We start from the raw sequence: 21,350 nt of genomic DNA, 5'->3' as shown, positions 1-21,350 counted from the left end.
ACAAACAGGCCACGCCCCTTTCTTTCTCCTCTCAATGCCTGCAGTGGTGGGTTCCATGGGGTAGTGATCTGACATTTACTCATTATGGTGTCCCTAGCCCAGAGCAGGGCCTGGCACCTAATAGCCACCATGTGAATGCTCAGTGAAAGAAGGTGACCACCACAAGGTCATGAGGAACCAAGAATTCTACTGTGGCCCATCAATTTTAAGTCCTACACAATTCTAGAATGGGAAATGTGAAAGGCCTTCAAAAGTGGCCACTCTCTGAAACCATTATACTGGCAGCTGAGCCCTGTTTCCCCATCCTGGACACATCTAGAGGGCACCACCTAAATCCAGACACATCTCCCCACACAGGACAGTTCAGGAGCCTTAGCCTGGGAAATGTGGTGGACAGGGAGGGGGGAATCACGAAAGTTGAAGAGGTGAAAGCAGGTGAAAGGGAACAGCAAGGTGGAAACAGAGAGAGAGATGGGGATGGAGACTGGGGGATGAGAGGGGAAGAGAGAGGAGAGGGACGCAGATCCAGCCACTGAGGAAAAGGCCTGAAGAGAACACTGTCCTCTACTGAAGTCAAATAACTTCCACCTGACCACGCACTGCAGCTCGTGGGTGGCACATGCGGGTCATGCTGCAATGTTTAGGGCCTATGGAATCTTCCCTTCTCATCTGAATCGTAATGGAGAGAGGACTCTCTGACCCCATCCAGCTGGCAGTGCCTCGTGATTTTTACCTGTTAGATCTGGCAGCTCTTCATGTCAGCCCACACCGCATGAGGCTGCTCTTGATGAACCGAATGGGGAAGATTCTACATCAGTGCCTCGGAGAGTCCACTGGAAGCCCTGGACAGCAGGAGTCAGTGGTGCCCCAGCATGGAGGCCGAGAGCACACAGCAGTGAAGCTCCAGACACCCTCAGGAGGACAGTAAAGGACAATGTGCTGGTGAGAGCCTGGGTCAGCAGGAACCTCCGCCTGTGTCTGAACATGATTGGCCTTCATACGAGCTATGACATAAAAGAGAGAAAGCAAGGTTAACATTAAGATTTGGGGCTTGGGGAACTTGAAGGATGGAACTGCCATTTGTTGAGACTGGGAAGACTGAGAAAGGAGCAGATTGAAAGGCGGTGAGGAACTAGAATTGGCTGGGTTTTTGTCATATGCAATCAACAGTCCTGACCAGCCTGGGCAACATAGTAAGACCCTGTCTCTGAAAATAAAAAGTTAGCCAAGCATGGTGGTGCACACGTGCAATCTCAGCTACTCGGGAGGCTGAAGCAGGGAGATTCCTGAGTAGCCAGAGAAGTTTTCACAAAATAAGTAATATTTGGGGCAGATCTTAGTGAACAGGAATTCCATTCTTTCCGTTAGGAAATTAAGAGAGTGTGGGTGTGGTTAGCTAATGATGATTGAACTATCTTTGGAATCTCATCCACTGGTCTATCTGGTCTATTTATATATGTATATTCTATCTGCAGTCTCACTGAGCTTTGCTAGTTTATGTTGCAGTAACAAAAGCCCCAAAATCTTAGCAGCTACACATACAAAGGTCTATTTTCATTGACATTTCCTTTTATGGCAGGTTAACTGTGACTCTATTCTATACAAGCTATTTTATTTGTTAGACAGTGAAAGCTGTGATACTTAGAGAATTGTTGAATGTGGTTCATTCATTCATTTAACAACTATTTATTGAATATCTGTTTCATACCAGGCAAGGTCAGGCACTGAGAATACAGTAGTAAATAAGAAACAAGATCTCTAATTTCCACAAGCTTATTTTGAAAATGAGATTAAACACTTACAAAATAATCATAACAATATTACATTCATAAATAATAAATATTTTAAATTAGAAAAATATAAAATTATTAAAACTAAAATGGCCAGGAGTGATGGCTCACACCTGTAATACCAACACTTTGGGATGCCAAGGTGGGAGGATCATTTGAGCCCAGGAGTTTGAAAACAGTCTGGGCACCATAGGAAGACCCTGTATACAAAAAATAAAAACTGAGCCTGGCATGGTGGTGCATGCCAGCAGCTACTAAGAAGGCTGAGGTAGGAGGACTGCTAGAGCCTGAGAGGTCAAAACGGCAATGAGCCATGATCATACCACTGCACCACTGCACTCCAGCATGGGTGACAGAGCGAAACCTTGTCTCAAGAAAGCAAAGAGAAGAAGATATGTTCAAACTATATGCAGGAGAAAAAAGAAGGAAGAAAGAAGAAAAGAGGAAGGGGAAGGGGAAGGGGAAGGGGAAGGGGAAGGGGAAGGGGAAGGGGAAGGGGAAGAAGAAGAAGAAGAAAAAGAAACAATTTCATTGATGTAGTCCTGAAACTATTATGTAGAATACTATTGTCTATATTACATCACGTCAGTCCTTTAATGGCTTAACAATTAGATATGATCCATAAAATTTTCCTGGTAATTAGGTATACTTAAGAACAATTAAGTATAGAGTTACTGCCTTGACAGGAAGATGGTAAAATTTTTTAAAAGACAAATAAATAAATAAAATAATAAAACCTGTAGCTCTGTGAGTCTCAAATAATATCTAATTGAAGTCAGTGAACATCTAGCAATCATTCTGAACACATAATTCTCTTAATACATGTTGCCTAAACTCCCAACAGATCTGACTTACCAACACCTATATGTAGCCAAAAACTGACAATCATTTATAAATTATCACCTATGACTCCATCTTCTCTACCCACTTAAAAACATTTTACATCTTTATTTATGATTTTTTGTAGCGATGGGATCTCACTATGTTGCTCAGGTTGGTCCAGAAACAGACCCACACTGATTTCATAAATCAGATGATCATACAGCCACCTGATTTATGAAAAAAAGTGCCACACAGTCCAGAAGGACAAGGATGTTCCGGTCAATATATGGTGCTACATTAAACAGTCACATCCATGTATTTTTAGTAGAGATGGCTATTTTTTAGTAGAGTAAAAAGTGAATCATGGCTGGGTGGGGTGGCTCACACCTGTAATCCCAGCACTGTGGGAGGCTGAAGTGGGCAGACTACTTGAGCCCAAGAGTTTGAGACTAACCTGGGAAAATGTTCAATGCCCATCTCTACAAAAAAAAAAAAAAAAAAAAAAAAAAAAAAAAAAAAAAAAATTAGCCAGGCATGGTAGCACATGCCTATGGTCTCAGGTACTCAAGAGGCTAAGGTGGGAGGATCCCTTGATCCAGGAGATGAAAGTTGCAGTGAGCTGAGATTATGCCACCACACTCTAGCCTGGGAAATAGAGTGAAAGTCTGTCTGAAAAAAAAAAAAAAAAAAAAAAAAGCATAAACTAAAATAAAATTGCTATGAGGTTAACACAGAAAAAAATGTGTTCATATTCTTAGGTTAGGCATTGATTAACAGGACACAAAAAGCAGTCACCATAAAGGAAAAGATTGATCAAGTATAATTTCATTAAAATTAAGAAACTCAGGCTGGGTACACTGGCTCATGCCTGTAATCCCTACACTTTGGGAGGCCAAGGCAGGTGTATCACTTGATCCCAGGAATTCCAGACCAGCCTATGTAACATGTTAAAACCCCATCTCTACTAAAAATACAAAAAGAGCTGAGCATAATGGTGCTCCCCTGCAGATCCCAGCTACTTGGGGGCTCAGGCAGGAGGATCACCAGAGCCTTGGGAGGTCGAGATTGCAATGAGCTGTAATTGTGCCATTGCACTCCAGCCTGGACAACAGAGTGAGATCCTGTCTAAAAAAGAAAAAAAAAAAATAGAGAATCTCCATTCATTTAAAAACACCATTAAAAGAGTGAAAAGGCAAGCTACAGTTTGAAAAAAGAGAAATGCAATATGTATATATCCTAGAAAGGACACATAACCAGAATAAAGTGTTACAAATCAACAGAAAAACAAGCATATCCTGAAAACAGGATACAGAGATTTAACAGGCACTTCACAAAAGAGGACATATAAATGGTACTAAAAAATACTCAACCTCAATACCAGGAAAAGGCAAAATGAAACCACACTGATACATTACTGCACCTCTACTCCAATGGCAAAATAACTTTGAACTGACAAGCATCAGCAAGGATGTGGGATAAGCAGAATAGTCCCTGATAAGTTTTACAACCACTTTGGGAAAATGTTCAACAATATCTGATACCTCTAAACCCAACAATGTGACTCTTACATATATACCCCAATCTAGCAATGTTCTATTTCTTCATCTGTGGTGAATTTTACTTAGTATAAATTTATTACCTGTACTTTTTTTTTTTTTTTTTTTTTTTTTAGGTTCTCCCTCTGCCATCCAGGCCTGCGTGCACTGGCAAGATCACTGCTCACTGTAATCTCAGCCTCCCAGGCTCTGATAGATCCTCCCATCTCAGCCTCCCAGGTAGCTAGGGACACACCACCACAGACAGCTAATTTTTGTATTTTCAGTAGAGATGGGGTTTTGCCATGTTGCCCAGGCCGGTCTGGAACTCCTGGGCTCCAGTGGTCTGCCCACCTTGGCCTTCCAAAGCGCTGGGATTACACGTGTGATCCACTGTCCCCCGACCACCTGCACATTTCAAATTGTCAACTTCTTCCACAGACTTCTGTAACTTTTCAAAGACTTCTTTGACACAAAGTTCTCAGAAATCTTAAAGCTAGCATTTTAGAATAGAAAACCGAGCTGCTGGTTCACAGGTGAAATTTTACCAATAAAATTTAACAACAAAAGAAAGCTACTAACGCGTATCAGCTCAGAACAAAGCTTTGAAACGACCAGCAGATCACTTTAACGTCCTCGAGCACTGGGAGTCATTCCTTCGGGTGAACAACACTGTACCCCAAAGAAATAAATGACAGCACTTCAAGAAAAGACTTCCTGTGGAAAGCAGCTTTACCAGCAAAAAAAAAAAAAAAAAAAAAGGAAAGCGAGGACACCACTCCAAAAGTCTTGCTGCGCTTCCGTGAAAGGACGCCCGGTGAGATCATCTGAGAAGCCCCAAAGACCCGCTCCCGCCAGCGGGATTCTTCCCGGCGCCCCGAGAGGAGGGCTGCGGCGGCCGCGGGGAGAGGAACCCGGCGCAGGGACTCCAGCCCGGCGGCCGCCCCGGCCGGCTCGCCCAGCAAACGCTGCGGAGGCCCCCGCGCGCGTCAACCCAGCTGCGCGCCGGGGTCCCGAACTCCCCGCCCGCGGCCTGGCGCGGCGCCCTCACCTCACAAACGCTGGTGGACTTCCCGGCAAACCTTCACTTCCCACAAGCATGGCGGCCGCCACGCCCCGCGCCTCCGCCCTCCGCAGCCCGCCCGCCTGTCCTGCGTTTCCAGAAGCGCCGCACTCACTGAGCGGCTCCCAGCGGCGGCGCCACCCTGCCCTCCCCTCCCCTCCCCAGCCCTCCCCTCCCCTCCCCTCCCCAGCCCTCCCCTCCCCTCCCTTCCCTTCCCCTCTCCTCCCCAACCCTCCCCTTCCCCTCCCCTCCCCAACCCTCCCCTCCCCTCCCCAACCCTCCCCTGCCCTCCCCTCCCCAGCCCTCCCGATCCCTCCCCTCCCCTGCCCTTCCCCGCCCCAGCCCCTCCCCCGCTACCGCCCCCACCGCGCTCCTCCCCTCCCCTCCCCGCCCCTCCCCTGCCCTTCCCCTCCCCCGCCACCGGCCCCACCCCGCCCCTCCCATCCCCGCCCCGCCCCTCCCATCCCCGCCCCGCCCCGCCCCACCACGCCCTTCCCCTCCCCTCCCCTCCGGCACCGCCGCTGTCTCAGCCACCGCCCACCGCCCCCCTGCGGCCGCTTGGTCCTCCGCTCCGGCCCCGCCTCCGAGAGCCCCAGGCGCAGGCGCAGCGGGGCCTTAAAGGGGCCGCCACCTCCACCGCACAGCCCGGTTAGGCCAGAGTGGGCGGCAGCTGGAGCCGAGTCCCAGGAACAGCTGCGCTCCCAGAACGGGAGAGATCCACTCGAAGGTTTTGGGTTCCAACAGAGCAGAAGATGAAGAACAGAGGAATTAAAAGTGAGAATCCCTCCTCAGAGGGTGCCTGGGCCGTGTTCCTTGGCAGTTCGGGGGTATTTGCAGTATTGATCTGAAATGCTGCAGCTCCACGGGACGGGACGTGCTTTCGGATGCGGTCCTTGTCTTCTGCCTTAGACGCGCCCTCGGGGGCAGCCTCGGTTTCCGGTCCCCGTCCATTGGCCACCTGCCCTGTCATTGCTTTGAGGGAAGAGGAAACAATTTTCAACATTGAAACTTGCCAGGGTGTCTAAGAACCTGTCTGTAGATGAGCTGCCTAAAGATCACCGGGGAAGACTTTTTTAAGGCAGATTTTCTGTTGCAAGAATTTATAATTCTCTAAATCTACCTTAAGGCCCGGAAAGAATCAAGAAAGCCTAAGGAATCTGCACATATTAAGAGTTTTTCCAAGTTTCCCAGAGAGAAGGAGCGGGCGCGTGGGGAGCAGAGGCCGTGGCAGGCAGCGGAGGCACCAGGAGCCGCCGAGTGACCTCGCCGCCCCTCCGGTCCCCTCCCCACCCACAGGCCCATGACCCGCGCCTGTGGCCTCTGCGCACCCAGACTCCGTGCATCCAGACTCCAGCTCCCCAGACTCCGTGCCCTGCAGCACCCACCAGTTCTCCACCGTGGCAGCCTCACCGAGTGGCAACTCCTGCCCACTGCCCTGGCCACAGCCCCTGCGCCCACGGCAGCAACCCAGGTGACCATGATAGTGGTGGAGGACGCTGGTGAGTGGAAGACAGGGCAGCCCGGCCACCGGGCCTACTTTCTTGCCTTGCTGATTGTCTATTTTTATAAGATTGTCTACTTTTCTAAGAGCTTTGTAAACAAAGAAACTTTTTAAAAAGGATGACTAATTTATATTTAATCTAAAGAAGAAGGACGTCAGGCAACTTGGGGGTTTGGGTTTTGGCTTCGTTTCTAAGTCTTCTCTTCGTTGACTTTGGGGCTCAGGTGCCCCAGATGCTTCGGGCTCCTGAGGACCTTCTGGGCCCTCACATTCATGAGGCAGCCACCTGGGGGGTCTGACAGGGCTGTCAGCGAGGCGCTGCTCCCACCTTTCTCCACGTTGGCGTCTGGCCGGGCGGGAAGGGAGAGGACACTGTGTTAAGCAGGTGCTCCAAATAACCCGATTAGCCGCTGGCAGGAGGAGCTCTCCCACATGAAGGACTTCTCCCAATGCTTCCTGGCCACGCCAGGACCTAGTGGTGGCGACCGTGGCCACAGACCTGCCGGAGCCCCTGCAGCTTGCGGCGGTAGCAACCTGGCCCCCTGCCCCGGAGAGAGACCGAGGAGCTCGGCGGCCTCCTGGACCTGGGCCTTGTCCTCTCCGGTCCGCTGTCCATCAGCAGTCAGTGGCCGCCACTGTACCCTTGTCAGCATCCGCGTCTTCCTCGTCGTTCCCGTCGAGCAGCGGCCCTGCCAGCGCACCCTCCACCTGCAGCTTCGGCTGTCAGATGCCGGCGGGGCGACCCAGGCGTGGGGACCCCACGGGCGGAGGCCTCCTCTGTGGCAGAAAGTCCGCTCCCCCTCCGACGGCTTCCTTCGACCTGGAGGACATGCACAACATGAGCCCCTCTGGCGGCTCTGCGGCGGACCTGCTGCAGCCGCAGTTGGAGCCGGGGTCCACTCCACCGCTGCAGCTGCAGCTGCCAGCTGTTGGGGTGACTGGCAAGTTCGTGCTGAAGGCGTCACTGAGCGCCCCCGGGCAGCGAGTACACAGCCAGTTGTCATCAGCGGCAGCGAAGACGGCCCTGACAGCAGCCACCTGGTGGTGGTGGTGGCGGCCCCCACAACGGCGGCCCGCAGCGCCCTTACCCCAAGATCAAGCAGGAGGAGTCTCCTCGTGCACCCACTCAGGCGCTGGACCCCTCCCAGCCATGGCCACGGCGGGCTGCACACGACGTCCCCCTGGGGCGGCAGCCCCCAACCCCTGGGACCTGAGGAACTGCTGAGCAGCAGGGACTGTCACCCTGCCCTGCCACTTCCCCGGCTTCCATCCCCACCCAGGGCCCGATTACCCATCCTTCCTGCCTGACCAGACTCAGCCGCAAGTCCGCCGCTCCATGACCAAGAGCTCAAGCCGCCGGGTTCCTGCCTGCCGAGGAGCCCAGGCCAAACAGGGGAAGACGATCGTGTCCCAGAAAAGCACGGCCACCCACACAAAGAGTTCCCATCCCAAGGCACACCTGCGAACCCACACAGCTGAGAAACCTTACCACGGTGACTGCCAGGGCTGTGGATGGAAATTCGTCTGCTCAGATGAACTGACCAGGCACTACGGTAAACACACTGGGCAACGCCCGTTCCGGTGCCAGAAACGCCACCGAGCATTTTCCAGGTCAGACCACCTCGCCTTGCACATGATGAGGCATTTTAAATCCCAGACAGTGGATATGACCCACACTGCCAAGGGAGAATTCAGGTTTTTGTTTGTTTCTTTACCTTTTCACCTGGTCTTCCCGATGAGGGGCGGAGCCCAGCCAGAAAGCACTACATTCATGGTCAGGTTCCCAGCTGAGTCAACTTGTGAGTGGATAATCAGGAAAAACGAGGAATCCAAAAGACAAAAATCAAAGAATCGATGGCGTCTGTGACTGGATCTTCTATCATTCCAATTCTAAATCCAACTTGAATATTCCTGGACTTACAAAATGCAAGGGGGTGATTACCCCCTTTCTCTAAGCAAAGTGTAAAAAGGAATCAAGCCCCTTCTTCCGGGCCAAGAGAATTTTGAGCGTTAGCTGTCTCTTGGTCACTGGCAACAAAGAACTCCTGATTCTATCTCAGAGTGTGGCACTTTCCTTACAACTCGCTTGGTTACAACATTAGTAGTGTGAAAACAGACTAACGCCTGCACACGTAGGTCTAAGTTAAATGAAAATTGACGGAAGAAGCAATGTCACGTGAACAGTAAGCCTAAGGGGGTTGAAAGCATTATATTGCTACCGGTTATATTACTACCAGTAAAGAAGAGATTTTCAAATGAAATGTATTACCAGAGATTAAAAAAACAGAGAGAGAGACATTTCACAATAACAAAAGCATCAATCCAACAAAAAGACATGCAATCAGAAATCCGCCCAATAGCTTAACTTCAGAGTTCACAAAGAAATGGATAAAATTACAGAGAGAAATGGAGAATTCTATGAGCATGATTAGATATGTTAAAACTTTAGCAATAAATTTAAAAACTATAGAAAATTCCAACAAAGAACTAGAAAAACAAAAACATTAACCACACAGACTTTATGTATATAAATACATATGAACATCAGTAAAAAATTTTTATTGTCTCAAGTGTGAATTATACATTTACCAAGAGAAACTATATCTCAGGCCATCAAACAATACATTTGAAAATATTGAAACCATACAAGACGTAGTTTCAGACCATATGAAAACGCATTAGAAATTGGTAGCAATAAGGTGATCCTGTGGACTGAATGTTTTGGTCATTCCCTAAGTTCATATATTGAAACCTAATCCCTAATGTGATGGTGTTTGGAGGTGGAGCCTTTAAGAGGTGATTAAGTCATGAGGGCAGATCCCTTATTAATTAGGTTACTGTTCTTATAAAAGGGACTTCATTCAGGTCCTTTGCCCCTTCCACCATGTAAGAACACTGAGAAAAGACACCATTTGTGAATCTGGAAACACCTGAATCACACACTCATTCTGCTATTGTCTTGACCTTGGACTTCCCAGGCTCTGGAATTGTGAGAAATAGATTTCTTTTGTTTATAATCCACACAGACTATAGTATTCTGTTACAACAGCCAAAATGGACTAAGATACATGATTGTAAAAATACCAAGTATTTAGAAATTAAACATCAAAACTCTAAATGACAATTTTGTCAAAGTAGAAATCACAAGAGAAATTAGGAAATCCTCTAAACTGAAGGATATTAAAGTAAAATAAATCACAATCTATGGTGTGCAGCTGAAATAATAGAGAAAAAATGACATTTTTAAGTACCTCTATTAGAAAAGAAGAAGATGTCAAATTAGTAACTTAGCTTCTGCCATAAGAAATGAAAAGGAACATGCAGAGGAAGGAAATGATAATGAAACTGAAGTCAATTACTTAGAAAGATAAATAAAATTAACAAATCCTAAACTTGCTTGTACGGGAAAATAATCAGTAAATTTTATAAAACCCTAACTAGATTGATCAAGACAAAAAGATACAAATTAACAATAACAGGAATAAAAGAACATCAGACCACTGTGACCTTCAGGTCAAGAAAAGGAATATTAATAATTTTATGCCAATAAGCTTGACATCCAAATGAACAATTTCCTTGAGAGAGAAAATTCATGAAAACTGATCTAAGAAGAAATAGAAAATGTGACCAGCCATATATAAATTGTAGAAATTGAATTTGTAATTGAAATCCTTCCCATAGAGAATACAAAAGGTCCAGAAGGCTTTGCTGATGAATTATATGAAACACACAGTTGAAAATAGCATCAATTTTACACACACCTTTTTAGAAATTAAAGGAGGCAACTCTTTTCAACTGGATTTATGAGGCCAACATTACTCAGATTAAAAAAAGAAAATGCAGACAACAAAATTAGAAGAAAAAAGAACCAAGAACAATGATTTCTCTCGAACAAAGACCAAAAATTCAGTGCAAGAAGTTAATAAATTCAAATACACATTTTAAAAAATATGTCACTCCAGATTGGTTTATGGGGAAGTGTTTGATTCAAATAAACTGCAAATTAAATAACACAACTCAATTAATACAATAAAAAACAGGCCGGGTGCAGAGGCTCACTCCTGTAATCCCAGCATTTTGGGAGGCCAAGGTGGGTGGGTCACTTGAGGTCAGGAGTTCCAGACCAGCCTGGCCAGCATGGCGAAATCCTCTCTCTACTAAAAATACAAAATTAGTCGGGCATGGTGGTGGAAGCCTGCAATCCCATGTACTCAGGAGGTTGAGGCAGGAGATCTTTTGAACCCAGGAGGCAGAGGTTGCAGTGAGCCAACATCACATCATTGCATTCTACCTGGGCAACCAGAGCAAAGCTCTGTCTCAAAATAAAAATTAGCAAAGTAATACCATGTTCAGGCATCAATTTTTTAATAGTGTGTATAATTTCTACACTAAAGTCTACAAGCACTACCGACAGAAAGTAAAGAAGATCAAAATTAACAGAGAAATTGCGTATTCAAGAAGTGGAATATCCAGTGTTATTACTTCTCCAAGACTGAGCTGTTAAATTAAGTGCATTTTCAATTAAGACACCAGTGAGCTTTAAAGGAAATGTTAAAAGAAATTGGCAAGCTGAAGCTACCATTTCTATGAAAATATAAATAAGTTCGAATAGCTGAAATAACTTTAAAAAGAAGGAATTTGGAGGATGCATATTGAGTAATTTCAAGATTTACTATAAACCTCTAGTAATAAAAAGCAGTGCGACATTGTTATAAAATAGGCTTAAATCAATGGAATAGAATAAAAAGCCCATGAACAGACCCACACAGACGCGGCCGATCCCAACCGTGACATGGGGTAGGGGCGCCCTCTTGTGTTCAGACGCCTTTCCTGCTGCCGGGAGCCCAGGGAGACCCAGGGGAGGTCTCGGCTGAGCAGGTGAGGATGGAGCTAAGGGCCACCGTTCTCAGCCCTGTGGCCACAGGGGGGCGTCGCCGCGCAGCTGTCAGATTCTTCTTTTAAAAAATTATCCATGTTTCTGATTATATATAGTATATAATAAGATAACAAATGCAGGAACCATGGGAAATCACGTATAAAACCTTAATAGGAAGTAAAATACAGATTACAACACACTACCATTTGATTTTTATGCAAATGCTTTATTATTCCAATATTTTTACTCACTTGCTAAATAAAGCACACAAGTCAATATGCTCAATAATTCTGTGAGTTTAAATCTTTAAAAAATGCAATGTTAGTGAAAAACCAAAACTGCTTAGCAAGGTATGTATGGCCTTGTTTATTACCTATCATAGACGTCAAGGTGCTCATAGTCAATAGCTATTTAAACTTTACACAATATTATTTTTGGCCCGATATTGATATGTTAAATGAATGTATCAGAGAATCTTATATTTATGGCAACAGGTTATATTATGTTTATGGCATCAGGCTATACAGATCTATTCAAAACCATTTTTGTCAAAGTTTAAACACTGGAACAAAAGTCAAATTGTTTCCAAGTGAGACGCAAAATGACTCTTGCTAATAGTACAGATTTTGTTCCATGGGTAATAATAAAATTTATTTTTATTTTAGATCCAGGGAGCACATGGCAGGCTTGTTAGCTGGGTACACTGCACTGCTGAGGTGTGGGGCACAGATGATCCATTGCCCAGGTAGTGAGCAGAGCACCCGGTAGGCAGTTTTCAGCTCTCACTCCCACCCTCCCTTCCCAGTGTCTATTGTTCACTTGTGTCCTTGGGTATTACTGTGTTCAAGTTTTTTTTTCTTTACATGAAACCATTGAAAGCAAAAGACTGTCATGCTTATAGGTTACTTTGTACATTTATCATTCTATTAATACATGTCTTAATTAATTAAGTAGCATATTAAGGCCATAAACCAAGTCATTATCTCATACCAAAGGACTATTGTTATTCAATCATCTAGCAAATTCATTTTAATGGGTTACGTTACAGGGTTGAGGTCAGCCTACAGATACAAAATAGGTTAATTAAATTTTTTTATATCAGCTTTTAATTTTTTCATTGGAACATGATTTGTGCGTGGGAATGCTAATGTAGCAGGCTTCAACAAATTTACAGTTTATCAAAATAAAGTTCTTAAAGAATACGATAGCATATACTTTAACTCTTATAGTACAAACCCTCATATTAATTGATGGTCACAGAAAAATACTGTAACAATGTAAAGTTTTAAAATACATCAATGATGCAAGTTTCAAACAAAACGTAGCAACCAAAATACTTAATTGTCCTTTCACCAAGCTTTTACAAACACAATCAGTCTTCACTGTCTGAGCAAATCCATTTTAGTTTCTTCATTGTGCCTTTTAACATGACATTTGTCAGGTTGTTGAATTTATACTGCAACAGTACTTTAGATGTTACCCTCTCGAAATTTCCTCACTCCAGAGCTCAAATTCTTGTCTTCTTCCCAAAGCCACATCTGTCTTTTTCTAGCTCAGTGCTTTTCAGGAGTCACCAGCTGACCCTTTGAAACAGGTATCGTACTTTCACTGGCTCTTCTGCTTTCTTGTTTCTTTCTTGCACTTTGAAGAGTTCCTACTCTTCTTTCTTTCTTATTAAGGTCTTGTTGTTGGGTTCCATGTTTCAACTTAGATAAGCAAAGATTCTTGTGAGACCTTTTTCTTGTATCCAAATTAGCTTCGGTTTCCATTTCAGCATCATTACCATTGGGTTTCTCTTGAGAAGTTATTGTTCTCGCTCTTTTACTTTCTATGCTTTTGCGGCTGCCTTCATTAGAAAGGTGGATGATTTTTCACTTAGCACATAATTCACATAACTCTTCATTTACTCCATGGAATGAAATGTATCTTTCTGAGAGATTATCATAAGCAATTTCCTTTTTAAAGACATATAAGAATTTGGATCACCGAATTTTTTTTTTTTTTTTGAGACGGAGTTTCGCTCTTGTTACCCAGGCTGGAGTGCAATGGCGCGATCTCGGCTCACCGCAACCTCCGCCTCCTGGGTTCAGGCAATTCTCCTGCCTCAGCCTCCTGAGTAGCTGGGATTACAGGCACGTGCCACCATGCCCAGCTAATTTTTTTTTTTTTTTTGTATTTTTGTATTTTTAGTAGAGACGGGGTTTCACCATGTTGACCAGGATGGTCTCGATCTCTTGACCTCGTGATCCACCCGCCTCGGCCGCCCAAAGTGCTAGGATTACAGGCGTGAGCCACCGCGCCCAGCCCACCAAATATTCTTTCAAAGACTTCTGCTTCTTTAAAGTTGCCATTTTCCATACAAACAGCGATAGCCTGAATTTCGATTAAATTCTCTATTTCGTCGTGAAGTTTGTCCTGTTCCTTTTCCACTGAACCCCAGATCATCAGGGCTGTTCCAAGGGTGTCATTCGTTCATCATTTTCAAACTGTGCATCCAGGTTTTTTGCTGCTGCAATTCGTATCAAAAACTGACCTATGTGCGCAGTTCTCAATGGATAAGCGGTTGGACTGGGTGGTCCGTGAAGAACAGCCTCGGTGCTGCCGTGGGCGAGAGTCCTCGGAGCGGCTGAGAAAACAGAGCATCCAGCCGGCAGCCACGGCCTTGGCCTCGGCCACAAAGCCGGGTCCTTCCCCTGGGCGCCCCCAGCCGCGCCTGGCACCGAGCGGCTCCTCTCCGTGTCGCCCCGTTTCTGCCCGGCAGCTCCCCCATCCGCACGGCCGCGGGCCGCGCTCGGATTCTGCGGAGCAGCGGAGGGAGGAGCGGGGGTGGGTCAGGCAGAGACCCGGAGCCGGGCTGGGCATCGGCGGGGTGAAGCGGCCTCTGGCAGCCGGGGACCCCACCCGCGGGAGGAGCGGGAAGCTCTGGAGCCGCCCCTGAGGTTTCTGTCTCCTCATCCCCTCTCCAGCCCTCCGGGCCCACCCTCCAGAAACCCGGAAAGAAGAAACGTTTTCTTCTGCTCCTTCTTCCTTTTCAGCGCCCCTGCTTCCTGTGACAGCAGTGACACGTGCGCAACTTCTTCCCGGGAAGGGCGCCCGAGGCGTGATCACGCGCTCATTTCTGGCAGAGGAACTGGGGTATGGGGAGGGCGGAGAACATGGTGAAAAGTCCCTCTCGTGGGCAAGGCCCTCTCCAGTGACCGCCCAGTTTACCCAGGTGTGGCTGTGCGGTGGGGCCAGACCGAGGCCCGCCCAGGCATCACGGTTTATCCAGCACCCCAGGTGTCCATACTTCAGAGCCTCTGCACAGCCACTCCCCTGCCTGGAACTAATCTCCAGGGCTCCCTTCCCCGCCCCCCGCCCCACGTTCTCCTCATGCCCACCGGAGCCTGTCTCTGCACTGCCCACTTGGCACCTCCCATCCCCCTCACCCCACCCTGCTTTGTTTTTGTTCGCAACCCTTTTACTAACATTTAAGAATTCTTTACTTATTTGTTTTGAGAGACACGGTTGTGCTGTTACCCAGGCCGGAATGCGGTGGTGCAATCTTGGCTCACCATAGCCTCAAACTCCTGGGCTCAAGTGATCCTCCCACCTCAGCCTCCCAAGTAGCTGGGACTACAGGTGTGTGCCATCACACTCGGCTAGTTTTGTATTTACTTTTGGTACAAACGGAGTCTTGATATGTTTCCCAAACTGTTCTCAAACTTCTGGCCTCAAGTGGTCCTCCTGCTTCAGCCTCCCAAAGTGCTGGGATTACATACATTTGTGCCCAGCTATGATTGTATTTATTTTAATTGCTTATACTCTTTCTGTCCTCTAGCATACATGCTTTATGAGGACAAGGACAGTGATTTTGATTGTTCACAGCTGCCTCGAACAGTGACTGTTACTTTAAATATGCTTCTTGAGTGAATAAATGAATGAATGAATGCGCACATAGACTCATACACCATTGCACACAGACAAAAAGATGTTGTCACACATATTGACACACATTCTTACTCAGACACTCTCGACACAATGACACATCCACACACAACTGACATTCTCATGCACATGCTCTTGAATGCTTTGAAAGGCCTGATATATTTTTTTTCTTCTCTCTCTCACTCTTTTTTTTTTTTTTTTTTTGAAACATGGTCTTGCTGTGTCACTGAGGCTAAATTGCAGTGGTATGATCACAGTTCACTGCAACCTTGAACTCCCAGGCTGAAGCAATCCCCCCACTCAGCTTCCCAAGTAGCCAGAACCACAGGCACCTGCCACCAGGCTCATTAATTTTTTAGTGTGTTGTAGAGATGGGGTCTCGCCATGTTGCCCAGGCTGCTTTCAAATACCTGGCCTAAAGCAGTCCTCCCAGCTCAGCCTCTAAAAGCTCTGGGATTGGATATGAGTCACCTCAGCTAGTCTTGAAGTTTAATTTTCATTCAACATGACGTTGTGAACATTTCTCATGTGTTTATGTAGTATTAGCTTTAATTTTTTTCTCCAAGTTATTTAAAAAATTTCAGAGTCCAAAAGTTGGAAAGAATACAATCGTCACCATAGATCTAATTATTTCCTTTGTGTATGTAATAAATTATATTTCCACAATTTTTGCTGAAACATTAGGCAATCACTTGCCAACAGCATGACCTTCATTTCTAAATACTTTGGTGGTCATCTCTTAAAAAATAACCTGTTTCCGACAACAATATTATTATTACACTGAAGAGAGTTACTACAATTCCCTAATATTACAGAATTTCAAAGTGATGTGAAATTGCCTTAACCGTTTCCCGCATGTCTTTCTTGTGGAGGTGAGTAGCGCTTGGGAGCTCCAGCCCTCTCTGAGTTTCTGTTCTCCCTGCAACTTCTCTCTCCAGCCCCTTGAGACCAACATTCAGGGAAACTGAAAAGTAGGAAAATTTTCTTCTACTCTCCATTGCTCAGTTGTATTTTATTTTTTAGGGTCCCATTTACTTAGTTTTCTTTTATTTGGGAAAAACACCTCCACGTCCACATAATATTCCAAGGTGCGGAGCTATATATTGGCATTATGAAATCTGAGCACAGCTCCCCTGGGCCTTGGTCCCCTCAGCAGGGCAGAAGAGGGCTCCTGTGCTGGGATCCACGGGGGACCCAGAAGTGGCACCCCCTGAAGAAGGCATCAGGGTAGACCTGAGACCTAGAATGAGCTCACTTCCTTTCCTTGGGGTCAAGAATCAATCCTCTAAGAAGCCCGCTGTGTCAGGAACTCCAAACTGTCATCAGGTGGTCAAGAAAGGTCCACACAGCACGGAGACCCAACCACTCCACCATCCTCACTTCCATGGACAGAGCCCAGGTGAGAGCCACCCCTTCTCCTCCTCCCCTGTCTCCCACAGCCTCAGCACCATCGTCTTCCTCAAGCCCACCACGACTGAGCTTATCACGCCCTCTCCCTGTTTGTGTCAGTCACGCTGGGTCCCCCACATACTCTGCACTTGAATCCACGAGGCTCTGCACACTCGTCTTCTGTCCACATCATCCTCCCTCCCCAACTCCACAAATCTTCCCACTGCACCCCCTGGAATTCTCAGTCCATGATCAGCAAAACCTCCACATTCTCTCTCAGGATGTCCCTGCACCTCGCAGCTCCAGCAGAAGCCTGGGTTTCCTGGAGGACACAGAACCTTGTGTCCTCCTTGAAAATTTGAAGTTTAAAACTATGGACTGCTTCACGAACTTGCATGTCACCCTTGTGTAGGGACCATGTCCTTGTGTGTTCCTTGAAAATTCTGGACGTTAGACATGGTCAGATGGATAGATTGCAAAACCTTTCTCTCACTTTGTAGCTTGTCTGTTCACTCCGATAATAGTTTCTTTTGCTGTGCAGGAGCACTTTTATTTAATTAGATCTCATTTGCTAATTTTGGCTTTTGTTGCAATGGCTTTTGACATTTCCTTCATGAAATTGTTGACTTTTCCTATGTCCTGAATGCTATTGCCTAGATTTTCTTCTAGAGTTTTTATAGTTTTGTGTTTTACAATTATGTCTTTAATCCATCGTAGTTAATTTTTGTCTAAGGTGTAAGGAAGGGGTCCAGTTTCAATTTTTTGCATATGGCTAGCCAGTTCTCCCAGCACCATTTATTAAATAAGAAACCTTTTCCCGGTTGCTTGTTTTGGTAAGTTGGTCAAAGATCACATAGTTGTAGATGTGTGGTCTTATTTCTGAGTTCTCTGTTCTGTTCCATTTGTCCATGTGTCTGTTTTTGTACCAGCACCCTGCTGTTTTGGTTACTGGCCTTGTAGCACAATGTGAAGTCAAGTAGCATGATGCCTCCAGCTTTGTTCTCTTTGCTTAGGATCATCTTGGCTATACAAGCTCTCTTTTTAGTTCCATATGAATTTTAAAGTAGTTTCTTCTAATCCTGTGAGAGATGTCAGTTTCATGAAAACAGCATTGACTCTATAAATTACTTTGGGTAGTGTGGCCATTTTCACGATATTGATTCTTCCTATCCATGAGCATGGAGTGTTTTTCCATCTGTTCGTGTCCTCTCCCATTTCCTCGAGCAGCGATTTGTCATTCTCCTTGAAGAGGTCCTTCAATTCCGTCGTTAGCTGTATTCCCAGGCATCTTATTCTGTCTGTCTGTTTGTTTGTTTTGACATGGCGTTTTGCTCTTGTTCCGCAAGCTGGAGTGCAATGGCACCATCTCAGCTCACTGCAACCTCCCAGGTTCAATTGATTAACCTGCCTCAGCCTCCTGAGTACCCAGGATTACAGGTGCATGCCACCATGCCCAGCTAATTTTTGTATTTTTAGGAGAAACTGGATTTCACCAAGTTAGCCAAGCTGGTCTCAAATGAGATCTCAGGTGATCTGCCGGCTTCAGCATCCCAAAGTGCTGGAATTACTGGCATGAGCCACCACACCCAGCCCTCTTATTCTGTTTGTAGCAATTGTGAATAGGAGTTTATTTATTATTTGACTCACCGCTTTTGTATTGTTGTTGTATATAAATGCTTGTGACTTTTGCACATTGATTTTTGTATCCTGAGACTTTATTGAAGTTGCTTATCAGCTTAAGAAGCCTTTCTGCTGAGACAATCAGGATTTCTAGACACAAAATCATGTCATTTGCAAAGACAATTTGACTTCCTCTCTTTTTATCTGAATATCCTTCCTTTCTCTGACCTGATTGCTCCTGCCAGAACTTCCAACACTATGTTGAAGGGGAACAGTGAGAGAGGCCATCCTTGTCTTATGCTGATGTTAAAGGGAAATGCTTCCAGCTTTTGCCCATTCAGTATGATATCGGTTGTGGGTTTGTCATAGGTGGCTACTATTATTTTGTGGTATGTTCCTTCAATACCTAGTTTGTTGAGAGTTTAAAAATATGGACTGCTTCACGAACTTTCATGTCACCCTTGTGTAGGGACCATGCTGATCTTCTGTGTATCATTCCAGTTTTATTCTGCATGCTGCCAACATGAGAAATGATCACAAGCTCTTAAAAGTGGAGATAACTGAAGAAATGTAGGTGAGAGGGAGTGTTGGATTTCATCTGCATCTGGTGAAATGGGACCATCTCTGTCTTTTATTCTTTAATGAAGTGGTAAAATGCATTCCAGATAAGTTAAAGTATTCTTGTATTCCTGGAATACATAACCTGGGCAGGATTTTTAAATTGTTTATAGCTCATTGGTGGACACCGTCTACTGCTGCTTTTCTCAGTATCTTTATGTCTAATTGCTTAGAAGTGCCTATCCTATGATACTTTTCTCTTATCTATTCTCTAGCTGGCTTTAGGATCAGTGTTATTGGTGCCTAAACAATAATGAGTTTTCTAGCTCTCTCTATGTTTCCTTATTCTCTTGGATATTATGTATAAGTTCAGTAAACTTCATTGAAGATTTGGTCAAACTTATTTTCAAAACAGCCTGGATATGCCTGAAGGGAAAAAAAGTTTTAAAACCATTTTAACTTCTTTACTGATAGTAAGTTCTTCCCGTTGGTATAATCTTGTTCATCATTTCAAAATTATTTAAACCTCTACTATATCATTAGTGGCATATTTATCTGTCATAATGCTATTTTATTCAGAATTACCATTTCCTGTTTTGTCTCCATCCAAAGTAACAGCTGCTTTTGGCAGGCTGGGCCCTCAACGGTGGCAGCTGCCAGGTCAGCCTTGTCACCAAGGTGGTGATGCGATTGCTGTGCCCATGCAGCGTCCATCCCAGCCACCACGGCCACTTTGTGCAGGGACTCCATGAGCAAGCCCTGTGTGGCTGAGTGGCATCACCCGTCAAGCCATCTCACCGACCTGATCGCAGGGAGCCCCATCCCCAAAAGACCCTCTAGTAAGCATCCACACACAACCACTATCTTCACACATTCTCTGTGTAGTAAGAGGTCTATGAGTACCTCTCTCCTCTAAATACCAATTTTTTAACTCTATTTTCCCCAAGTTCATGACTTGCCAGCCAAGCCCAGAGCCACTGCCCATGACTCATTCATTCATGCACTCCTGGGGCATCACTTCACATCCTTCACCTCCCATAGGCTTCTCTGTATTTTGATTCCTGGTTCCTAGCTCAACATCCATTCCCAAAGCTTTTGTGGTGTCAGCTCCCAAGCCGACTGCTCTTGTCGTCAATTATCCTCTTTATATGTACTTATTTCCTGGAAAAATTGCACTGATTTTTTCAATGCAGCATTTGCAAGGATATGCAGTAGGAGCAATTCTTCTTATCGTAGATAGAATTGCTTCAAAACACCAGAAATGTATATTTGAGTGAAGGACAACATGCATGGAGAAAAGAGAACAATCCTCAAGCGGGCAGTGGATTTTCACAAAGTGAACCCTCCGGCAAACAACACCCACATCCAAGCACAGCAATCACAGCCCCAGGGAAACACTTTTGGGTCCTACTCAGCCATAAACCACCCTCCCCCACCCCAGAGGAGCCACTGTTGATTTCTAACACAAATTTGTTCTTCAGGTTCTGGCTGAATGGCATTACACAGTCACCATCACGCCCCTGGGGCTCATCATCTCTGTCTGTGGTCATAGGCTAGTCATTCTCAAGGCTGTCAAATGCTGCACTTTATAAATAGCTTACACTTCCTGTCACTTCACTGTTGATAGACGATTGTGTTATATCCAGATTTTACAAATCGTGCTGCTGTGAATACTTTCATATATTTTAGCACACACATACATGCATTTCTATTGGTTTATAACCAAGAGTGCAATTGCTGGGTCATAAGGGAGTAGATGCTTGGCTTAGTCTCTCAATGAACAAGTTTCTAGTCATAAACAAACAGTAGAGGAGGGTAAATCTCTTACTTTAGAAATTATTCAGATAATAAATGAGGAAGGAATGAGATACTGAGACTATAAAAACTGTTTTGCAACCCATAAGGAATTAACAGATTTAGCCATTGAACAGCAATGGCAATTAACAACACAATAAAGAAAAAAAAAGCTAATGTTAGGTTCTTCCTCTTGATGGAAGAACGCAGTAGAGTACCAGCAGACAAGAGCAAGTGAAAAGGAAATCAAGCCTGAACTAAGCTACCCTCCATAGCCAGTCACCGACTTCGAGGCAATACAAACCATAGAAATACATATCCAACTACACCTTGAGGAGCAGTCAGCAAAACACACACTGTGGGAAACTCTACCACAGAATACGTATTTTGAGAAAGAATCTACAGAATAAAGGAGAACCAAAGCATAGTTCTAAAGGCAAAACTAAATTATAATTTGGGATTATAAAAATATAAA

General features: G+C 45.3%; 3 pseudogenes; 1 reads left to right on the top strand and 2 right to left on the bottom strand.

Annotated features, from left to right (window-relative positions):
* Positions 1 to 6,872: 6,872 nt before the first annotated feature.
* Positions 6,873 to 8,805, top strand: LOC141583350 (Krueppel-like factor 4 pseudogene; annotated as a pseudogene).
* Positions 8,806 to 12,537: 3,732 nt separating this feature from the next.
* LOC141583346 (telomeric repeat-binding factor 1 pseudogene) lies at positions 12,538 to 14,415 on the bottom strand (annotated as a pseudogene).
* Positions 14,416 to 18,947: 4,532 nt separating this feature from the next.
* On the bottom strand, positions 18,948 to 19,048 carry LOC141583372 (U6 spliceosomal RNA; annotated as a pseudogene).
* Positions 19,049 to 21,350: the final 2,302 nt, after the last annotated feature.

Source organism: Saimiri boliviensis, assembly GCF_048565385.1.
Source record: "Saimiri boliviensis isolate mSaiBol1 chromosome 19 unlocalized genomic scaffold, mSaiBol1.pri SUPER_19_unloc_4, whole genome shotgun sequence".
Lineage (NCBI taxonomy): Eukaryota > Metazoa > Chordata > Mammalia > Primates > Cebidae > Saimiri > Saimiri boliviensis.
The sequence above is the reverse complement of the archived record's forward strand: the minus strand, read 5'-3'. Positions and strand labels throughout refer to the sequence as shown.